The 23,609-nt window shown below is 37.2% G+C and overlaps 1 protein-coding gene across 3 annotated transcripts in view; it reads right to left on the bottom strand.

Annotated features, from left to right (window-relative positions):
- CTDSPL2 (CTD small phosphatase like 2) overlaps positions 1 to 23,609 on the bottom strand; it is a 104,334-nt gene that overhangs the window by 70,629 nt on the left and 10,096 nt on the right. The window lies entirely within an intron of this gene.

Here is a 23,609-nt window from a genome sequence, read left to right as displayed (position 1 = left end):
ATTAATTTAAGTGTTGGTGGTGGAAAAGTGAGAAACACACATAGGCAGCTATAACACAAATTAGAAATTTTTTTAACACATAGGAGAAGAAACAAAGTGGCAGAGATTAGAGGAAGTGATCATTTGGGGGTGTTAGAAAACCAGGAACCACTTTAATGGAGGAAGTGGCACCTGAGCTGGTCCTTGGAGAGGAAAGATTGTCAATATAAAAAGATTTGGAGAACAAGGGAATTTGTTTTAGAAATAGGAAATGAAATGAGCAAAGGCAAAGGAGAGACAGCAGTTAATTGAGAGAACAGTGAGTTTAGTCCAAGAAGAGATTGCTTGAAAAGAAAAATTAGCTAAATACTAGAAAGATAGGACGGAGCCAGATTGTAAAGTACCTTAAATGCCCAGCTAAAAAGTCTCCATATTATATACAACTGAAACCCTCTTTCTGGATTTTAAGCAAGGGGATACTGTAGCAAGATCTATGTGTAAGGAAAATTACTTTAACAACGGGGTAAAAGATGAGGGTGGAAGAAACTAGAGAGCCCAAATGGGAGGCTACTACAATTGTCTAGGTGGAATCTCCAAACAGGTAAGTGATTAAATGGTCCAAATGGTCAAAGGACATGAGAAGTAAGTTTAGCATTGAGAACTGCTAGCCATTATATGAAAAACTGCTGTATTTGGGGCAGGTAGGTGGCACAGTGGATAAAGCACCGGCCCTGGATTCAGGAGGACCTAAGTTCAAATCCAGCCTCAGACTCTTGACACTTACTAGCTGTGTGACCCTGGACAAGTCACTTGATCCCCACTGCCCCACCAAAAAATAATAATAAAAAGAAAAACTGCTATAAACTACAAAAAACAAGCGAAATGCTAATAAAACAACTCTAAGGTTTCAATCCACACATAGCAAATAGGCAAAAATGACAAAAGACGGAAATAATCACTCCTGAAGAATCTCCAGAAGCTACTCCAACACAAGCTGTAAATTGGTCCAACCATTCTGAAAAGCAATTTGGAATGACTGACTAAAATGTCCATATCTTTTGACCCAGAGATCCTACTGCACATACCCCCAGGAAGTCAAAGACCAAAATAAAGACCCCATATATGCCAAAATATTACTTACAGCACTCTTTGTGGTAGCCAACAACTAGAAACAAAGTACATGTCCCTGATTGGAAAATGCTAAACAAAATGGTACATGAATGCAATGAATATTACTATACTGTAAAAAGCAACAAATATGAAGAAAACAGAGTGGTAAAATAATATACAAAATGACAACATAGCAGAAAGAACAATTAAACAAACTGAATCACCGTGTTATTACAGGACAAAGTTACAAAAATACAACTCCCACCTTTTTCATTGAAGAAGCTGGGGACAATGGGTACAGGGGTATAGAATTGAACAGATATTGTTGGAACCATGTGTTCCTTCATTTTTATGAACCAAGCATTTAAAAAAAATCTTTATTATAAAATAGGGCTCAAGGGATAAGGAAGGGAGGAAGGACATATTTAGAAATAAACGTGATGTAAAAACAAATAGTAGCCATAGAAAATGAAAGAATAGTCCAAATAAGGCCTGAATCAAGTTGGTTGCTTGCTGTGTGACCAAGAAAGACTGAATAGGTAAGAAGATATGATGGAGGGTGCGACACTAAGTGGAGAGAAAAGGATTTAAATGGAACTTTTTTAACAGAACACTCAGAACTGGACAAGTGAATTATGGGGAATGAATGACATTCATTCAATGATGGCATTGCCATCTGTCTTGACAAAAAATCATGAAGACATATGGGTCTTACCATCAAGCCTGCACCTGGATCCTGATATTTGTGTGCACTAACCCCTACAATAGAATGTGAGCTCCTTAACATCTGAGACTATTCTCAATTTTATATTTGTATCCTCCCTGTTTAGCACAGTGCTTGGCACACAGTAAGAAGCTACAAAATGCTTTATCATTCACTCTTTCATGAAGGAGAGAGGAGTTGAAGAATTTGAGATTTTCAGCTTAGGTAGTATCATCAATCAGAACATCAAAAATACTGTAGAAGAATGAGGATTAGGAGTGAGGAAAAGTCTGAATTTAAAATCCAGCCTCATATTCTTATTAGTTGTATAACTGTTTGCAAATCACTTATCTGTAAGATAAGGATACTACTTCTTATAGTAAATCTTCCTAACAGCTATTATGTCAGTCACATGAAGTAAAACAGCTAAAACAGTGGTGTCAAACTCAAATAGAAATAAATACCTGCCAGTGGAATACTGACTTAGAAAACCACAAAACCAAATTAAAGTTGCCATGTTGTATTTTTATTTGTTTTGATGGGTCCCCATGAATCCAATACCTCTGACTTAGAGCATTTGCAAATTTTAAAATGTCATTTAGATATCAGTAATTGTCATTAAGTTTGGAGGAGGGAGTGTTTCTATCAATAGTCCCCTTCATTCCCAACTCCTTACTCATCCCTTTGAAAATTATTTTACTCTTTTGTAAAGACTTGTGTTTCCATAAATTTTAATATATTTACACTGACACAAATGTCTGTTCTCTCCTATTCTACTGGCTTCACTAGAAAGTATTTTAAATATATCAAATAATGAACAAGTTGAAGAATTGCATATTTTTTAATATTCTAATAAGTTACATCCTTAAGATTTCAAAATGTTTCCTTAAAGTAGCATTTTAAAACCACCTAAATGATATACCTCAAATGATATCAAATGTACAAGCCTGGGATATACATGAACTTTTTTTCCATTAATGGCTAAGGGTCATCATCATGAACACCAATTATTGTACTTAATTAAAACACTGCCCTTTGAGTTAAGATCTGTAGGGTCATCTATCTTTATACTAAACAGTCACAGACTGTTTTGATTTTGAGTTATGATGTCTGCTTTTACTTGTTTTTCTGTCTCTGGCTATCAACTTCTTGTCCTTGCTGTTGCCACTACACCAGACACTAGCAATCTTTTCTCATAATTATCTAATTTGTTGATTTTAATCTCTTATAAACAGAAAGATCAGATAACCAAATTACTCCTATACTTTGGTAACCAAGGGCTTTGGTATGTATAAGCATTTAAACATTTATATTGGCTTCTCAAAGACTTTTTATTTCTAAATTTATTTTCTGGTTTTGGCTTTGTTCCACATGGCAGAAGCTGATCATTAAGTGACCTTTGGATGAAAGAATACTTATAAAAATATACAAAGTAGGGGCGGCTAGGTGGCGCAGTGGATAGAGCACCGGCCCTGGAGTCAGGAGTACCTGAGTTCAAATCTGGCCTCAGACACTTAACACTTACTAGCTGTGTGACCCTGGGCAAGTCACTTAACCCCAATTGCCTCACTAAAAAAAAAAAAATATATATATATATATATATATATATATATACAAAGTAGCAATATTTATTTTCATCATATTTCTTCACTTAGATTTAAAGTAATGTGAAGGTAGCAAAGGTGTTACATTCTTGCTCTCTGTTTCCTTACATAAGATAAAGAGAGACAGAATGGCCACTCAAAACTGATTTATGCAGTGCAAAACACAATGGATTTTGAATTATTCCCACATTTTATAGTTATGTCATTGGGAAAGCAACAACTTCTAAGAGCCTCATTTTCTCTCATTTGTAAAATGGAATTTACACACTACCTATATCATAGTATAGTTTTTTTTTGTTGTTGTTTGTTTGTTTTTTGGCAGGGCGATGGGGCTTAAGTGACTTGCCCAAGGTCACACAGCTAGTAAGTGTCAAGTGTCTGAGGCTGGACTTGAACTCAGGAACTCCTGAATCCAGGGCTGGTGCTTTATCCACTGCACCACCTAGCCGCCCCTATCACAGTATAGTTTTAAAGAAAGAATACCACTTAAAAATGAATTATTATTGTTCTTTTATATTACTGTTTCCCTTTCTATACCTACTCCAATATCTCATAGGTGAATAACTTTAAGTTTTTAAAACTTATGCCAGCAGATCATAGGCTCTGGAAGGTTCTACCATATAAAGGATTTAGTATTTTCACTGGAAGAATCCATATATTGTTTAAGGTGCAAGCTCATTAATTATAGAAAAAATCATCAGTAGTCCTGCCACTTCATGAGGAATTCTTTGGCCATGTTAACCTATGAAATAAGAATAATTTAAAAAGTATAGCCCCCTTTTACTTCTATAGTGATGATGAGGAATTGACATGAGGGACAAAATGATTCTAAGAATCACTTCTAGAGCATTTATAAACCCTACCTTAACAGTAAGTATTCTCAATATAACATATTTTCCAACAATCAGTGAATCATTGTCCTTTGGAAAGAAGTAAAGAACTTCAATATCAACATTCACATGATAAATGAAACCAAAAGAAAAATGGAAATTGAAGCTAAATGGAAGGTTGTCACAATTTCTCCTTAAGAAGCAAGTAAAAAAGTTAGCTTCTTCATGCATTGTAAGGGAACAAGAAATAATGTCATGGGACATATAGTCATATTGTCTATCTTTCAGTGCTAACAATGAGCATTAACAAAAAAAGGCCACCACAAAGATAACTATAGCTAATATGCCAAAATTTATACCAGAACAGGAAGACAGAGAAAAAGTTATGAAGAATTCGAGACCGTCTCTACACTGTGTCAACATATATTTGATACTTGGTAATTTTCATATGAAGATGAGGATAAAGCATGATGAAGGGAAAAAAGGTTGGAAAATATGGTTCAGGTTTGAGAAATAAGGCCAAAGGTCTGTTAGACACCAGTGGTGTCTACTCAAATTGAAATGGATCCCAGTAGCCCACACCCTCCTTTAGAAAACCCCAAATCAACATTACATATCGTATTTTATTTTTATTTATTTTGTTAAACATCTCCCAATTACAGTTTTTTTGTTTTGTTTTGTTTTTTTAGTGAGGCAATTGGGGTTAAGTGACTTGCCCAGGGTCACACAGCTAGTAAGCGTTAAGTGTCTGAGGCTGGATTTGAACTCAGGTACCCCTGACTCCAAGGCCGGTGCTCGATCCACTGCGCCGCCTAGCTGCTGCCCCCCAATTATAGTTTAACCTTGGTTTGGGCAGCTCTTCAGAGTTTTGCAGCACTTGATGGCCTTGAGTTCGAAACCTCTGATACAGACTACTAGGAAACCTTAAGTCTACATATCATAAATACTGTCTTTTAGAAATTGTAGAGGTGCAGCTAGGTGGCGCAGCGGATATAGCACCGGCTCTGGAGTCAGGAAGACCTGAGTTCAAATCTGACCCCCTGACACTTGTCACTTACTAGCTGTATGACCCTGGTCAAGTTACTTAACTCCAATAGAAAGGGGGAGCGGGGAGAGGAGTAGTAGTAGTAGTAGTAGTAGTAGTAGTAGTAGTAGTAGTAGTAGTAGTAGTAGTAGTAGTAGTAGTAGTAGTAGTAGTAGTAGTAGTAGTAGTAGTAGTTAGGGTAACCCTAATGCTAACCCTAACCCTATCCCAAAGTTATTTTATACTAACCACACAGAAATCATTTCAAAACTACAAAACTTGTATTTAGGAGGTTCAACATCATCTAGTAGATTAATCTTATTTTTAAAGACAACAGACATTAAACAGGGCAGCTAGATGGCACGATGGATAGAGTGCCAGGTCCAGAGGCAGGAAGACTCATCTTCCTGAAATCAGATCTAGTCTCAGACACTACCCAGCTGTGTTACCCTGGGCAAGTGACTTACTCCTGTTTGCCTCAGTTTCATCAACTGTAAAATGAGCAGGAGAAAGAAATGGCAAACTACTCCAGTATCTTTGCCAAGAAAGCCTCAAATGGGGCTATGAAGAGTCAGACATGACTGAACAACAACAACAACAAAGACATTCAACATTTATGTATCCCTACCCTTTTTTCTGCAAATACAAAATATTACTTTTATGAATTCATCTGAATGGTACATCAACAACTACTCTCATCAAATCTTTAGAAAAGGCTGAAGGCAAATGCTGATAGCTGTTAAAACAATAGTCCTCCTGGCTCGTGACTCCCAAGGCTCACCTCTACCTGGAATTTTATCATTAAATGAACCTTCTCAATGATGTAATAACTATTGCAAAGGATAGAGCAATTAGTTAGATGTTAAAATCTTAGACTACAGCTTACTTGAATTTTAATCTTCCCTTCATGTTTCTAGATTTCTAAAAAGTGGATGGAGGGGCAGCTAGATGGCGCAGTGGTTAAAGCACTGGCCCTGAATTCAGGAGTACCTGAGTTCAAATCCAGTCTCAGACACTTGACATTTACTAGCTTTGTGACCCTGGGCAAGTCACTTAACCCCCCTTGCCTACCAAAAAAAAAAAAAAAGTGGATGGAGCCAAGATGGTGGAAAAGCAGTACATAGTACAGGGAACCACCACCTCCCTCAATCTCCCCAAAAAAGTCCTCCAAAGTCATATGCCCAGCTCAGGTCAGCATAGGCAGACATACACACACACACACACACACACACACACACACACACACACACACAGGAAACCTTGTTTCTCTCATTGTTTGTGACTAAAGTATTGCTACAAATATTTTAGTGTTTGTGGGGCCTTTGTGTTATTGTCCTACTTTGACAATGAAATTTCTGGGTTAAAGGGCACGGACATTTTGGTCACTTTATTAGTGTAATTCTAAATTGCTTTCCAGAATGGTGGTTGAATCAATTCAAAGCTCTACCAGTAATGCATTACTGTGCCTGTCTTTCCATAATCCCTTCAATGCTGATTTGCCTATGTCAAAGTACCCCTGAGATTATAATACCTTGTGGTCAACTATGAAACATCTTGTTTCTATGTCCCACCTGTTCCTGGGAAAGGTTTTCCATTCCTTACCCATACCCCTCCCCAAGCCTCTGCCTCTCCCAAGTGGTGGGCTCCTTTGTACTAGGGCTTACCACTAGTGTCTGATTTTCCTCCTTAATAAAACTTTTCTGCTTTCAACTCAGCTTGGACACCATTTTGAGGAGTAGGCTTCAGAGACTGCCACCAGTTTGCTAGGTGTAAGGTCAGTTAATTGCCAAGCTTTTATTAAGTGCTTTACTATGTGCTAAGTGCATAAATTAGTCAAGCATTTACTGAGCACCTACTATATACCAAGCACTATGCAAAGTGCAGGGCAAACAAAATTAGGAAAAAGAAAGTTGGGATGGTGATAGGCCAGGTTGCCCTAAAAGCACTTTACAACTGAGGTGAGAGGCTGTGAACCTGAAGAGATCCCAGTGTAATGATTGGAATGACGCCACCTGCTGGAGACTTACTGTAGGAAAGCTCCAACTTTCAAATTTCTTTTAGTGAATACATACATTTTCTTTTTTTTTTGGTGAGGCAATTGGGGTTAAGTGACTTGCCCAGGGTCACACAACTAGTAAGTGTTAAGTGTCTGAGGCCGGATTTGAACTCAGGTACTCCTGACTCCAGGGCTGGTGCTCTATCCACTGCGCCACCTAGCCGCCCCTCTCCTTTTTTTTTTTTTTTTAATTTTTTCTTTTTGGGGGGGTGAGGCAATTGGGGTTAAGTGACTTGCCCAGGGTCACACAGCTAGTAAGTGTTAAGTGTCTGAGGCCGCATTTGAACTCAGGTCCTCCTGACTCCAAGGCCGGTGCTCTATCCACTGTGCCACCTAGCTGCCCCCGCCCCTCTCCTTTTAATAGATAGAGGAATCTAGGCCTTTCTCTCTCTCTTTACAAAATTCTTATTCTCCTTAATAAATGCTTAAAAGTCTAACTCTTGCTAAAGCTTATAATTTATTGGCGACCACTCATTAGATATTTTAGACAGTATAGATAGAATTTTAGCCCTTACACCAGACACAAGAAGGTGACAGGTGCCAAATGGCAGTTTTATTACCCGCTACCAAGTCCCAAGTCCCAAATCCAGGGAGGACTGAGAAGGGGCCATATGCCCAGCATATTGAGAAAGGAGGAAGTTGAGAAGCAAGTGGCAGAAGTGGGACTTAGACCACAGGAACAGAGGGGATACTAAGTTACAGCATCTAGCATAGCATGCAAAAGAATAACCAAGGCAGGAATTCCAAATTAAGGGGGAGTCAGAAGCCCACAGTTCTGTCACTATGTCATTTTGTGACTGGCTAACAGGGAATGAGTCCAGCAGCAATATAATGTTGCTCTGATCCAAACTCAGGTGAGGAACTTGAACTCAGAACAGGGAAACAGCAATCTGACTTTGTCCTGGATCAGAACACTTTGAGAGCACTGAAAGTATGCAGGTCCCTGGACTGTTCCTGAGATTCTGCAATAACATAACACTTAATACCCCCAAGAAAGCAGTAATAGGGTTAGCCCAAGCCTTCTCTCCAGAACTGCAGAAGAGACCAGCCTTAATATCAAGTCCAAAGTCATAAAAAAGGCTGGGAGAGGGGCAGCTAGGTGGCGCAGTGGATAAAGCACTGGCCCTGGATTCAGGAATACCTGAGTTCAAATCCAGCTTCAGACACTTGACACTTACTAGCTGTGTGACCCTGGGCAAGTCACTTAACCCCCATTGCCCCGCAAAAAAAAAAAAGTTTCAAAAAGGCTGGGAGAATAAGCAAAGAATTCCACCATAAAAAGATATTATGGTGGTAGGGAAGTTCAAGACACATACCTCCTCTAGAAGAGAACTACTCCAAAACATCAAAAAGCAAAACCTCAGAGAAAAATACAGCTTCAGCACAAACTCAACTAGAATTTCTAGAAGAGGTGAAACAAGAGTTAAAACAAACTCCCTGAAAATTAGAATGGACTTGATTTCTTAAGGAAACAAGAAATATTAAAACAAAGTCAAAATACAGGAAAAAATAGAATATATAAGTATCTCACAGCAAAAAGCACTGACCCAGAAAATGATTGAGGAGAAAAAAATTTTTAAATCATTAGACTACTTAAACACTATGACCAAAACAAGAGCATAGACACAATATTTCAAGAAATGTAAAAACTGCACAGAACTCTTAGAAACACAGGCTAAAGGGGAAACAATTCTGGAAATGAAAAATCTCAGGAAAATCTAGAAAAAATCCAGAGTTTCTGGGTCAAAAATACATCTATCGCACAAGCAAACAGAAAAAAGAAATCCAAGTACTGAGAAGATAGGATCACACACAATTTTGCAGCTACCACTATAAAAAAATACTGAGCTTGGAATACAATATTTCAGAAGGCAAAGGATATATAAGGATTATAGCCAAGAATAACTAAATTACTAAGAAAAACTGAATATAAACTTAGGGGGATTGGGGGAAAAGGACTTTTAATGACAGAAATTTCAAGCATTCCTAATGAAAAGATCAGAGCTATAGAGAAACAAAAGTTCAAACACAGGCATGAAGAGAAACAAAAAAAGGTAAACACATAAACATAAAAAAGTAAATGTGAATGAACAATAAGGGACTAAACAAGGATCAACTACTTACATACAAATATGAGGAGATGATACATGTGTCCTATCTGAACACCATCATTAACAGGGCTATAGGAGGAACCTAATTAGATAAGGGCTGAGATGACTCTAATATGTCTTGATGACCTTAATGAAAAGGGGAAGAGGCATACATTGGGGAAAAAAGGAAAGAAGATAGGAAAAATTATCTCATATAATCAGGAAGCAAAAGTAGACATCTATACAAACAAGGAGGGGATGGAAGGGAATAGCTGACAATCTCACTTTCATCTGAACTAGTCAAAGGAGGGTGCAGGAATGCAAACATACACACATAGCTGGGTAAAGAAATGCCTTTCAGTAACAGGGATATATAGGAGGGAAAGGGGAGAATAGTGAGCAAGGGGATTTCAAGGGAAGGCAGGTTAAGGGAGCATTAGTCCTAAGCAAAACAAACTAACAAGGATGTACAAAAATATTTATAGCTCTTTTTTGAGGTAGCAAAGAACAGAAATCTGAGGAAGAGCCCATAAATTGGGAAGTAGCTGAACAAGTTATAGTATATATAAATATACTATTACATTATTACCATGTAAAAAAAAAGGATGGTTTCAGGAAAACCATCTATGAACTGATGCAAAGTGAAGTGAACCTGGAAAAAAAATGTATACAATGACAACAATATTGTAAAGACAAACAATTTCGAAAGAATTAGGGCAGCTAGGTGGCACAGCCTGGATTCAGGAGGACCTGAATTCAAATGTGGCCTCAGACATTTGACACTTACTAGAGCTGTGTAACCCTGAGCAATTCATTTGACCTTCATTGCCCCACAAAAAAAAAAAAAAAAAGAAGAAGAATTAAGAACTATCAGCGTAATGATCAACTGTGATTTCAGAGAACTGATGATGAAACATGCTAACTTGGGGGGGGGATGCAGAGGGGACATAAGAATATGCAAATATGTTTGTAATGGGTTTTCTTTTTTTCCCCCTTAACTAGGGTGTGTGTGTGTGTTTCAGTGTGGGAGGGTGAAAAGGTGGATTTTTGCTTATCAAAAATTTTTTTAAAAAAGAAAATGCTTAAAGATCACCAAGTATAATTTTTACACAATAACAAGGGAGATAGGAACTCAACTTATGATTTTGTTATAGGGAGCTACCAGATGAGGAAACTCCCTCTACTAATCCATGTCACTCCCTTCTCTATAATTTATAATCTAAGAGAATTGTCTAGATCACTGAGAGTTTGACTTGCCCAGGGTGACATTAACATTAGATGTCAGATGCAGTATTTGAACCCAGGTCTTCCTGGCTTCAAGCCTAGACCTCTTTAAGACATAACAAAAAGCAACAAAAATCACATAATTCTATCAATAAATGTAGAAAATGCTTTTTCACAAAACACGATATCCATTTATGTTTAAAACATTAAAAAGCATAGGGTTGAATTAATCTTTCCTTAATATGGCAAAAAGTACCTACCAAAAACTATGAACTAGCATTATCATGTAATGGAAAAAGGCTTTCCAATAAGATCAGAGGTTAAAACAAAGATGTCCACTGCCATCACTATTATTCTATATAGGTCTAGAAATGTTGGCTATAACAAGAATATTGACAGAATAAGTAATTAACCAACACGTGTCGTTAGCACAAAATGGAAATAAAATGATCACTTTTTGCAAATGAAAAGACTGTCTAAAGAATCAGTCAACCAAAAAGTGATTCAAACAATATACTTCAGAGTAGCAGAATATAAAATAAGTCCATTAATTATCAGCCTTTTTATAAAAGACACCAACAAATCACAGCAGGAAATGAAAGAAAATAAAATCCATTCAAAATAACTATACGATGTATAAAATATCTGGCAGTCCACTTACCAAGACACCTAACAGTCACACAAATACAACTACAAAACCTTTTTACTTAAATACAGCCTTAAATAACTAGCTATTAGCTCATATTTAGTTGTAGGTCTAATAAAAATGATAATATTACTTAATTAATTTATAGATTTAGTGCCAAACTATCAAAATAAGACAAAAGAGTTACTTTAGAAAATTAGACAAAATAACAATGAAATTTAAGTGGAGAAACAAACAGGCAAGAATCTGAATGGAGATATAGAAAGGACGTAAGAAGGGCACTAGAGAAGTATTAGAAATTAAATTATACTACAAAGCAATAATGATCAAAAAAACTTTTGGTACTGGCCAGAAAATATAAAAGTTAATCTGTTTGGGACAGCTAGGTGGCACAGAGAATAAAGCACAGGCCCTGGACTCACGAGGCCCCAAATTCAAAATCCAGTCTCAGATACTTGACACTTAGTAGCTGTGTGACCCTGGCCAAGTCACTTAACCCTCACTGCCCCAGAAACACCAACAAAGGTTAATCTGCTTAACAGATTAGGTACACAAGACTCAAAAGCAATCAAATGTGAGAAAGCCAAGGACAACTTTACTCTAGTAAACAGTGACTATTTGGAAATAACTTGGAAAAAGTAGAAAGTAGTCTCGAAAAAATTAAGATTTGGACCAACATTACACTGTAGAGGAGTACAATAAGTTCCAAAGAGATATATAACAAAGATATTAAAGGTCATACTATAAACAAATTAGAGGAGATGGAAAGGAGATAAACTTTCCTGACTACAGTTAGGGAAAGAATTCCTGAACAAGGAACAACAAGGACCACAGAAGATAAAAGGACAACTTTGATAGCAAAAACTATTAAGTTTCTGCAGAAATACAATGTAATTAGATCTAGAAGGTAACCAGTTGACCTTTTTTATTCTTGACCTTTTGTTGTAATGGTGATATCACAAAAAGATATCAATGCAGCATTTAAAGAAAATGTATAGAAAAGAAGATTCAGAGAGCAATCAAGACATGCTCAAGTGAGTATGCTTAAAAACTAGTAACAACAAAATCCTCCAACATGAAGAGTCCCTTCACCTTGCCAGAGCAAACACCTCTACATAAACACAAGATCCGATTTCATCCTGTCTTCAACAGACCACCCCATCTACCATCCCCATTCTTGCTAATTTTCACTCTCTCCTTGTCTTGTCTACATGCTGCTTCCCTGATGTCTATAAACATGTCTCCGCAATCCTCAAAAAAACTCTTTGATCCACTCACCTCCCTCTAGCTATCATTCTACCTCTCTCCTCCTTTTCCTGGCTAAACTTGAGAAGGCCCTCTGTTTCCTCTCCTCTCACTCTTTGGCTTCTGAACTCATCATTCAACCAAAACTGTTCTTTCCAACATTAACAATGATCTTTTTCTCAATCTCCATCCTTCTTAACCTCTCTGCCGTTTATGATACTATCAGATACTCTCTTCCCCCTGATAGTTTATTCTCACTAGGTTTTCATGACACTTGGTCTTTCTGGGTTCTACTATTACCTATTTGGTTTTTTTCAGCTTGCACTGCTACATCTTCACCCAGGTTATGCTACTAATTGTGTGTGAAGGCCAAAATTTGATATACTGAGTGTTATTTGGGTGACTCACCTTAATATTGGGGTCCCAGAAATGAGGGACCTTTAAGGTTTAACCCTCCCCTCTGAACAGCCCTTTTTTAAGATATTTCTCCCAGGTCAATAAGAAAGGAGCCTCTAAGCTTTAGTTCACAAAAGTATTAGATTTTATTACTTGGGAATTAATTAAACAACAAAGGTGAAACTAATAAAAATCAAAGATAAGCAAATAGGAAAATAAAAATACAGATAGATATTCTTAACTCTAAGATTAACCCAGACCAGGGCAGCTAGGTGGCGCAGTGGATAGAACACCGGCCCTGGAGGCAGGAGTGCCTGAGTTCAAATCTGGCCTCAGACACTTAACACTTACTAGTTGTGTGACCCTATAGGCAAGTCACTTGACCCCAATTGCCTCACTAAAAAAAAAAAAAAAAAGATTAACGCAGACCCTTTCCAATTTAGCTAGTTCAAAGGAATTTAGGGTTTTCCCTAAGTAACTCACCTAACCTGAAAGTTTACAGTTGCTGACCAGAGACAGCAGTCACTACCACCACACACGGCCAAGAAGAAAGAAGGAAGCCAGCTCGAGTACCAGAAGTAGCCCGCCTCCCTTCTACTAGCGTTCAATGTCCCCTCCCCCAAAAGGGGAGGTCCTTCAAAAAGTACCTTGTAATCTCAGGGTGGGCCAGGTGTGGCCCCTCCCAAATGAGTTAGCTAAAAACAGGAATATTAATCTTTACCCCAAATAATTTTTACCACATGTGGGTGTACCTCAAGGGTCTGTCCTTAGCCCTGTTTTCCTCTTTACTGTTTTGCTTTGTGATCTCTCATATGAACTCAATTTTACCTCTATTTAGATGATGCTCAAATCTCTCTATCTAGCCCTAAACTCTCTCCTGTTCTCCTATATCCAACTGTCTATTAAACATCTTAAATTCATATCCACAACTGGACTCATCTTTTCCCCCAACTTTCCCCTCTTCCAAACTTTTCTATTACAATCAAGGATACCAACGTACTCCCAGTCCCCCAGGCTCAAAATCTAGGTGTGAAAATCCTTGACTTCTTGCTCTCTTTTCACTCCCATATCCAATCTGTTGCCAAGACCTGTTGATTTCATCTTTGTAAGATCTCCTAAATACGCCCCTTTTGCCCACCCTAACCCAGTGCTTCAAATTCTCATGCTTGGACTATTGCAATAAACTGCTAGATGGTCTGCCTGCCCCAAGTCTCTCCCTACTCCAGTCTATCATCCATTCAATTACCAAAGTGAACTTCATAAACCATAGGTCTGACCATGTCACCCTACCCTCAGGTTCCAAATCAATAAACTCCAGTGGCTTCCATTACCTCCAGGATCAAATACAATAAATTCCACTACCAAGTTTTTCTGGCTTCCTTTAAGATTCACTTCAAATTCTACTTTTTGCAAGAAGCTTTCCCCTCCCCCTCCCGACCTCTTCCCCTGCCCTCCCTCTGAGATTACCTTTACCTTCCCTCTTAGAATACATTTAGCCTGTAGATATCTTACACACAGTTGTTTTCATGTTGTCCCTGCCCATAAGCTTGAGAGCTAAGATTGCTTTACCTTTCTTTTTATCTCTAGTGCTTAGCACTGTCCTTGGCACATAGTAGGTACTTAATGAATGGCTGTTGAATGATTGACAAGCTATACATAATGTGGTCCATCTTCTATTTAATCCTTTCCCCACCTATTCTTTGAACTTGGAAATGTTTGTTTGTTGGTGTTTTCCTATTACTGTGGAGGACTCCATCAATCCTCCTAGTTACCCAGGTTGGCAACCTCAGTGTCATCTTTAATTACTCACCAACTCACTCTAAATGTCATATGTCCATGACATCTCTTATGTGTCTCCTTTTTTCTTTACTCACACAATCACTAGATTCCTTCAGGACTTCATTACCCATTACCTGGACTACTGCAATAGCTTCCTATTTAGTCTTCCTGCCTCAAGTAACTCCCCTCTCCAATCCATCCTTCAAAGAGCTTCCAAAAATTTTTTACTCAAGCACAGGTCTTATCATATCACTCCTCTACTCTAGTGGCTCTAAGAGAATCAGATATAAACTATATTTGGCATTAAAAGTTCTTTAGAACCTGATCCATTCGTTCCTTTTTATTCTTCTTGTATATTATGTCTCTCCATTCACAGTGTTCCAAACATACTGGCTTTGCTTGATTTTTCTCATGCATAACACTCCACCTCCAGTGTCCAAGCTATCTAGGGCCAAGCCTAAAGCAGGTTCAAAGGCTTAAAAATGCAATGAGCAGGGGCAGCTAGGTGGCACAGTGGATAAAGCACCAGCCCTGGATTCAGGAGTACCTGAGTTCAAATCTGACCTCAGACACTTGAACTTATTAGCTGTGTGACCCTGGGCAAGTCACTTAACCCCAACTGACCCGCAAAAAAAAAATATGCAATGAGCACTAGTAGGCCATAAAATCTAATTAAAAGCCAACTTTATGACAAGGATTAAAAGCATCCAATTTCAAGAATAAAAGGTCTATAAAAAACAACTCCCCTTCAGCAACCACCAGATCAGAACTCAAGGAGGAAACCTGAAGGCAGCTGGAGGTCAGGAAAAACATGACAGCCATTAACACACTTCTCCCACATCCCAAGACTTTTATAATTCCACAGCCAGATGTGTCAAGTGTTAGGTAGTGCTCAGCTAAGGGGCTGGGATGGTTAAGTGCTTAGCTCTTCTGGGTTGACTCCTCCTGTCCAGCATCCAGGGAATGGAATGCCAGTCCCCCTTATCTTTGCCTCTTAGAATCCTTAGCTTCCCTAAAAAATTCAGATCAAGTGCCACATTCTACATAAAGACTTCCCTAATCATTTCAGCAATTACAGCCCTTTCTCCCAAAGCTACATTGTATTTATTGTGTATATATTCTGTACATAAACATATGAACACAGGATTTCTCCCTCTTTACAACATAAACTATCTAGGGGACAGGTAGGTGACATAGTGGATAAAGCACCGGCCCTGGATTCAGGAGGACCTGAGTTCAAATCCAGCCTCAGACACTTGACACTTACTAACTGTGTGACCCTGGAAAAGTCACTTAACCCTCATTGCCCCGAAAAAAAAAATGTTGATAGAATATAAACTATTTGAAGGGACTATTTCAATTTTCTCTTTGCACCCCCATAATTAGCACAATGCCTATGGTATTTAACACATTTGTTGATTGATAAATGACTAATATTTCTCTCCTGGAGCTAGATTAAGCCAAGAGAACATAAAGGAAAATACAGAGCTGAACAAATTGTTAGAAAAACTAAATTTAACTAAAGTATGTCTATTACAGAATGGGAATGTTTCCTTCTCAATATGTAACCCATGGCACCTTTATAAAAACTCAACAAGGGGCGGCTAGGTGGCACAGTGGATAAAACACCAGCCCTGGATTCAGGAGTACCTGAGTTCAAACCTGAGCTCAGACACTTAACACTTACTAGCTGTGTGACCCTGGGCAAGTCACTTAACCCCCATTGCCCCGTGCAAAAAAACAAAAACAAAAACAAAAAACCTCAACAAGTTCTAGGTGTGAAAGAATAAAATACGCAAAAAAGCAGAAACAATGAACACATCCTTTACAAATCATAAAGCAACAAAAATAGTAATAAACGAACAAAATATGAAAACCTATATGAAGCCTAAGTAATGACATCCTGAATAATGAAAGAAAAAATATCACATCATAATGTCAAGCTTATTACAATGAGATAATAAATTTATTCAGGCAAAGCAGTCCTCATAAAAAAATTTAAATCTACAAAAATTTCTATTAAAAATAAAAAAGGATCAATGCAATTTTAAAGAGTACAAAATAAAAATTAAAAACTAGCAACTCTAAAACAAGTCTAAAAGAGAAGAAATCTTGAAAATGAAAGTAGAAATAGAGAAACCTGAAAAAAGGACTTTGTTTTATAAACCCAAAATGAAAATCACCTGTGCAAAGTAAGGTGTTTCTCTTTTTTCTGACAAGTTTAACATTTTCTTCTACCTTCTACCAACTTGCTTTATATATTTAATGTAAGACTTTTTGGGGGGAGGAGGGGGTAGGGGAGGGTAGAGAATGACACTAGACCTGTGATTTCATCTTATAGGAAATTCCTGAACTTGAAATTCTGTTCATAGATTAAAATAGTCTTAAGAAAACTGCTTGGACTATGGTGTCCAAAGTCGGGGTCATGCACCCACCCATCCACCCATGGGCACAGCATAACAAGGGGAAAACAATCTAAGGGTGGGAGCAACATACTAACTTCACATTAAGAAATCCAACTGCAGGCCTTGTCTCCAACACAACTACCTCTCCCTCCCCTCACAGTGGAGAAACAAATTCCCAGTATGTGGTTTATAACCCCACCCCATACTTTTCTTTTTTGGTGAGAGACAGTGAGCCAAGATGGAAAAGTGAACATGAATGAGTTGAGAGTTATATTGCAGATCACATTACATCATCTCCCACCCTCCAAACCCACAAGTCTTCCCAACTCTCGAAATTCTTTCAAGGGTACCACTATCCTTTCTATCTCCCAGCTTCTAAACATCATTATCCTGGAGTGATCCACTCAACTGAAACTGCTTCCTTCAAAGTTAACAATAATTTTTTTTATTGATATCTTTTATTTTCATCACCACCTAAGTGTCTCCTTGCCCTTCCCTGCTCAGAGAGTTATAGGTTATAAAACATATTTGATTGTTTTTAAAAGAAAAGAAAAAAATCAGTCAGCAAAAGTAATTGATATAATGAAAAAATCTGAAGATATATGCAATGTTTCACACTTTGTAGACCACCTCCCATTTCTTCAAAGAGTGGGAGATGTCTTTTCATAACTCTTCTTTGGAGTCATGCTTATTCTTTGTAATTTTACAACATGCAGTTTAAATTTTGTAGTGGTTTTTCCTTCCATTTACATTGTTTTAGTTGCTAAACATAATTTTCTTGACTCAGCTCAAGTTGACTATCAGTTCATTTAAGTCTTTTCATGCTTTTCTGTTGGTCACATTCTCCCATTATATTCATGCATCACAATTTGTTTTGCAGTCTCCTAATTAATGGGCATCTACTTTGTTTCCAATTTGTCACTACAAAAAAAAAAAAAAGCTGCCTTAAAATTTTTGTTGTGTGCTGAGACTTTCTTTTTTTTTTTTTTGCAGGGTCATGAGGGTTAAGTGATTTGCCCGGGGTCACAAAGCTAGTAAATGTCAAGTGTCTGAGGCTGGATTTGAACTCAGGTCCTCCTGAATCCAGGGCCAGTGCTTTATCCACTGCACCACCTAGCTTCCCCTGAGACTTTCTTTTTATTGGGTCAATTCCTAGTGGTGGAATCGAAGTCAAAGAGTATATACCCTGTAGTCACTTTATATTCATAATTCCAAACTCCCTCCCAAAAATAACTAAATTGTCAACTAGAAGAAATTTGATGGCCTTTTATCAGTCTTAACTATATTTCTCTATAGCATTTATCACTTTTGATCACTCTCCCAGTAGAAGTAGTTGAGGGTGGCCCCCCCACACCCCATCTTCTCTGGGGTACTGAAAAGCTTGTAAATGTGTCACCTACAAAAACTCCTACCTCCATATTAAAAAAAAAAAACTTGGAAACAAATTTTAACCTATTCAAAAATAAAACATTTCAAAAATTAAAAATAAATAAATAAATGAAACATTTCTGTAGGTTTTGAATCCATTTGTAAAAAATTTGAAAATTCAAAATCCAATTAATTTTTCAAAAAATTACTGGCATTGGGGAAGATGGAAATTTACTAGCTGAATTTCAACAAAAAACTGGATAAATGGAATGAAAAATGAGTGTCATGATTTAGAAAGCACAATAAATGATACATTTCTTCCATTTGGATCTATGCGTCATCCTGGGGTTTCTTTTTCAACAACAACCAATAAAACCAAGTATTATAATAAACAACCTAAAACAAGCCCTTTGAATCACTGCATCATGATTTTCTATTTTTTAATTTTTATAATGTAGATATTAAGTCCATATATGCATATATACAATATGTAGATAAGTAAATATGCACATATTAGGGGTACATGTTTTAAAAAGTCTGGAGACCACTGGCAGGTTACACAGCTAGCGTGTATTAATGACAGAACTTAAATCCAGGCCTTCTGACTACAAGGCTAGCACCTCCATTCATTGCTAACACTCATAAAAGAAATTAGAGGATTAATTACTTACATCACAAAAATATTAATAAGATTCCTTAGTTGATTCTTTAGCAGAATTATCAACCTCCTTAAATGTATTTACTCTACTTGATTTTATGTATCTAACTTCTGTTCTTAAACAAGTTCTATTTTATTGTTTCAGGACATTCAACTTTCATTATTTGTAGACTCAAAGGCAGATGTGACTTGGAAAGGACATACCTATTCCTAAGTCCCTTTTATAATAACATCCACAGACTGAGGACCACCTAGCTTCTACTTGAATAATTATAATGATTGGGAAAGTATTATCTTACACTTGTGGGTGTTTGCTGAGCCACAAAACTATTAAATTGTACATACCCTTTCACCCAGGGATACCAATACTGGGTTTATATCCCAAAAAGATCAAAGAAAGAAAAGGACCCATATGTACAAAAATATTTACAAAATGGTTGGTTTTGGGGGGGGGGTTGGTGGTAGCAGTAATTTGAAACTGAAGGGATGCCCCTTAACTGAGGAACGGCTGAACAAACTACTGTATATAGGAATATGATGGAATATTATTGTGCTGTAAGAAATGATGAGAGGGATGGTTTCAGAAAAACACTATGAACTTTTACTTATATGAGAAAAACACTATAAACACTTACATGAACTGATAGAGGGAAGTGAACAAAACTAGAACAATTTATAAAATAACAACATTGTAAAGAACCAGTTTGAAGAATTTAAGAACTCTGATCAACACAATGAACAACCATAATTCCAGAAGACTCATAATGAAACATGCTACCACCCCTCCTCAAAGAGGTCAATATGATGACCTACAACTCCAAAGCTCAAGAAGAGACTCAAGAGTGCAAATCAAAACATTTTCTTTCTTTTCTTCTTTCTATCCAGCTAATGTGGAATTTGTTTTGCATCACTACACATACACATGTATAGATACGTTTGTACGTATATGTGTGTGCATGAATGTATATAGGGCTTTGTTCTTTTTGCCTTCTCAATAGGTGAGGGACAGGTAGAGGAAAGAAAGAATTTGGAACTGAAAATAAAACTGCTGACTTGATTCAATAAAGTAGCTTGTTCCTTTGACCATGGTATCAGAAAGTTCTCTTAAATTGAGCTAGAAACCCTATGTTGAATATTTACTAACTACTTATTTCTGAAAGCTGGTAAATTAAACATTTATTATTAACATCTTCAAGTAATCAGTTAAATCAACCAAGACTGCTCTTAAATCCAAAGGAATCATATAGAATATGCTACAATTAGAAATTTAAACATTCTGTGGCCTTATCGAAATGCATTTAAATTTACTGGAGTTTAGAATTCCACATTATTTTTGTCTTCTTTTTTGAACATGAGACTTTATGCAACTTTTCAATACTGACATTTTCAGTAAACCTAGTAAAATGTGAGGAAAACCTAGTAAAAGGAAGGTCTATGTCTTCCTGCTCACCTTAAAGCTCTGGGACAATATCCAACTGGGTATATTACGGAAAGTGCTCTGTAAAAATCACTTTTTACTATAGTAGTTGTTAATCTGCCCAACTTTAGAAAACTGAGCTCTAATATTTTCACAAAACCTCTGAAACAAAGTATCTATTTAACTCCATTTCTCTGACAGAACAGGATCTGTAAATGTCCCGTGGAAAATCATTATACATGCACACTAAAATATATAATTATCTGATAAACACTCAACTATTTGAGGAGAAATGAGTAGGCACACATTTTCTCTTTTCTGAAAGTTGAAATAATTGTCAATTCCAATACTACAACCAAACAAAATTCAATTCAGCACACTTCTATTAAGTAAGGACCTATGACATGTGAGACACTGTATGGTGTGCTGGGGATGAAAAACAACAGTCCCTAGCTGCAAAGTTTACACTCCAATGGAGGAGGGATAGCTAGGTGGCGCAGTGGATAAAGCACCGGCCCTGGATTCAGGAGGACCTGAGTTCAAATCTGGCCTCAGACACTTGACACTTACTAGCTGTGTGACCCTCGGCAAGTCACTTAACCCCCATTGCCCTGCAAAAAACCAATACAAAACACTCTAATGGAGGGGAGAGTATCTTACCTAGACACAGGGAAGATAGAGGGGGATGAAGAGATAGGAAACGGAGATAGGAAAATGGGTAGTAGTCAGTCAAGTTTGACTGGGAACAAAAATATGCCTAAAAATGTTAGTGAAATAAACTTAAAAAGCAATTTCTAGTAAGACTGAAAAAGACCTTAAATGCCAATCTAATGAATTTCTATTTTGTCCTGTGAGTCGGTTGTAGTGAACCACTGAAGGTAAGTGAGACAGACTAGTACATTAGGAAAATCATTTTGTCAGCTATGTAAAAGATGCACTGAGGGAGGAGAGACTGGAGACGTGCTGGATAGTTGGTTGACTACTTATTACAGGGCAGAGAGCCAGAGTCAGGGTTCCAAATTTAGCCACCTTCCCCCAAGACAGCAAATCCCAGAGGGGTCTTATAGAAATATAAATTATTTCTGAGTTGGAAAAAACCAGAAGGCAGATAGTCTAAATGGTACTGGAACAGGAATCACCTTTACAATATCGGTCTTCCTTACTCTTGAAATTCCTCCAGTGATGGGGAACCCTCATTCTCTCCTCAAACAACCCATTCCATTTTTTAATAGTTCTAACTGTTAGGAGGTTTTTCTTTTCATCAAACTGAAATCCCAGAAACATCCCAGTACTCCTAGTTTTATCCTCAAAGAGCCAAGCAAAACAAGTTCAAACCTTCTTCCATAAGGTGGCCCTTCAAATACTTAGATATGTCATCCCTTATGTAGTTTCTTCTTTAGGTTAAAAACATCATTTCTTCAACTGTCTCCAGTAGCCCACATTTTGTCTCTGTATTCATTTGTCAATGTCTTCCTTAAAGTGTGATACCCAGGACTGAAAACAATATTCTAGATAACTGTCTGACCAAAGCAAAGTATATCTAGTATATATGCAGGTTGAATGGAAATGTTTACTAAATTATTGATAAGTAGGAAAGAGGGCTAAACACTGCAAATTGGGTAGTCACTCATTTAGTTACTTTATTCTACCTTATACATCCCCAAACTGACTGATGAGGGAAAATGTAAAACTTGGCAGAGCAGGCAATAATTCTCACTATAACAAAATACTATATGCTTATACATTTTTTTAAACTATTAAGCTTTCTCTTCTCACTCAACTGTCCTACAGCCAAAGACTGAAGTGAGAAACAATGGTTTCAGCTTGTCTTCTTCTTTTTTTTTTTAAATTTTTAGTGAGGCAATTGGGGTTAAGTGACTTGCCCAGGGTCACACAGGTAGTGTCAAGTGTCTGAGGCTGGATTTGAACTCAGGTACTCCTGAATCCAGGGCCAGTGCTTTATCCACTGTACCACCTAGCTGCCCCTCAGCTTGTCTTCTAATAACACGTATTATGATTGTAGTTATGAAAACAACCAAACTACACGTACTTTGCTATACAGAATAATCTGGATATTTCATCAAAAAAATGACACAGTAAAAAACCAAAACCAAACCACCTTCAATCACAGGAACACAGATTTAGAGCTAGAAGGCCATCCAATCTCCTTGTTTTACAGAGGAAACTAAAGGCCAGAGAAGTCAAGTGATTTGCTCATCATCTTACGGTATTAAGTAGAAGCACTAGGATCCAAACCAAAGTCCTCAGATTCCAAAACCAGGATCTTTTACAAGGCACCATGCTGCCTCTCAGAGTTGCTCAGAAATAGCCTAGTGCTCCTTACTTTCTTGATGGTCAGTGAAATAGTACTTTAAGACCATCATGCATAAGAAATAGAGATCAAAGTAGATACAAAATAAAAATCAAAAAAGCTATAGAAGGAAAATGAGATAGACTAATTCCTAATATGCTACGTAACCAGGTAAACTGCTAAAAAAAAAACCCTACCCAACTAAAGGTTTATCATTAAATAAGTATTTAATAAATAACTTACTTGAGGGAAGACATGTTAGGTATTGAGGGGCTCACAAAGAAGTTATGACATATTCTGCCAAAGAGAAATTTAAAATATAATTCATAAGCAAAAGGAGGCAGAACAATACAGTTGAGATAATGCTGGATTTGTAGCACAGAAACTGAATTCAAGTTTTGACTGTTGATTACTTTGTAATCTTGGGCAAGTCACCTTACCTCATACACTTCATTTCTTCACCTGCAAAATGAGAGGGTTAGATTACATGACCTCAAGGGACCTCTTCTTCCACTTCTAAATCCATGGCCCTTCCTAAAGAATTCCTAGCAAGTTTATGCTTAAATGAAAAGACAAAAGAAAAAGTTTAGTTACTGCTTTAAATGGGTGACATTCTCTTACTTACCTGAGCGTCTTTTTTTAATTTAGTATTTCAACTAAGTACCTTAAAAAATTTTTTTCTACACTGAATAATCCATACTAAGCAGCTCTAAGCTACTATCTATACCACAGTTTATTCTTACTACCCAATGCTCCCCCCTGAG

This window comes from Dromiciops gliroides, chromosome 2, assembly GCF_019393635.1.
Source record: "Dromiciops gliroides isolate mDroGli1 chromosome 2, mDroGli1.pri, whole genome shotgun sequence".
Classification (NCBI taxonomy): Eukaryota; Metazoa; Chordata; class Mammalia; order Microbiotheria; family Microbiotheriidae; genus Dromiciops; species Dromiciops gliroides.
The sequence above is the reverse complement of the archived record's forward strand: the minus strand, read 5'-3'. Positions and strand labels throughout refer to the sequence as shown.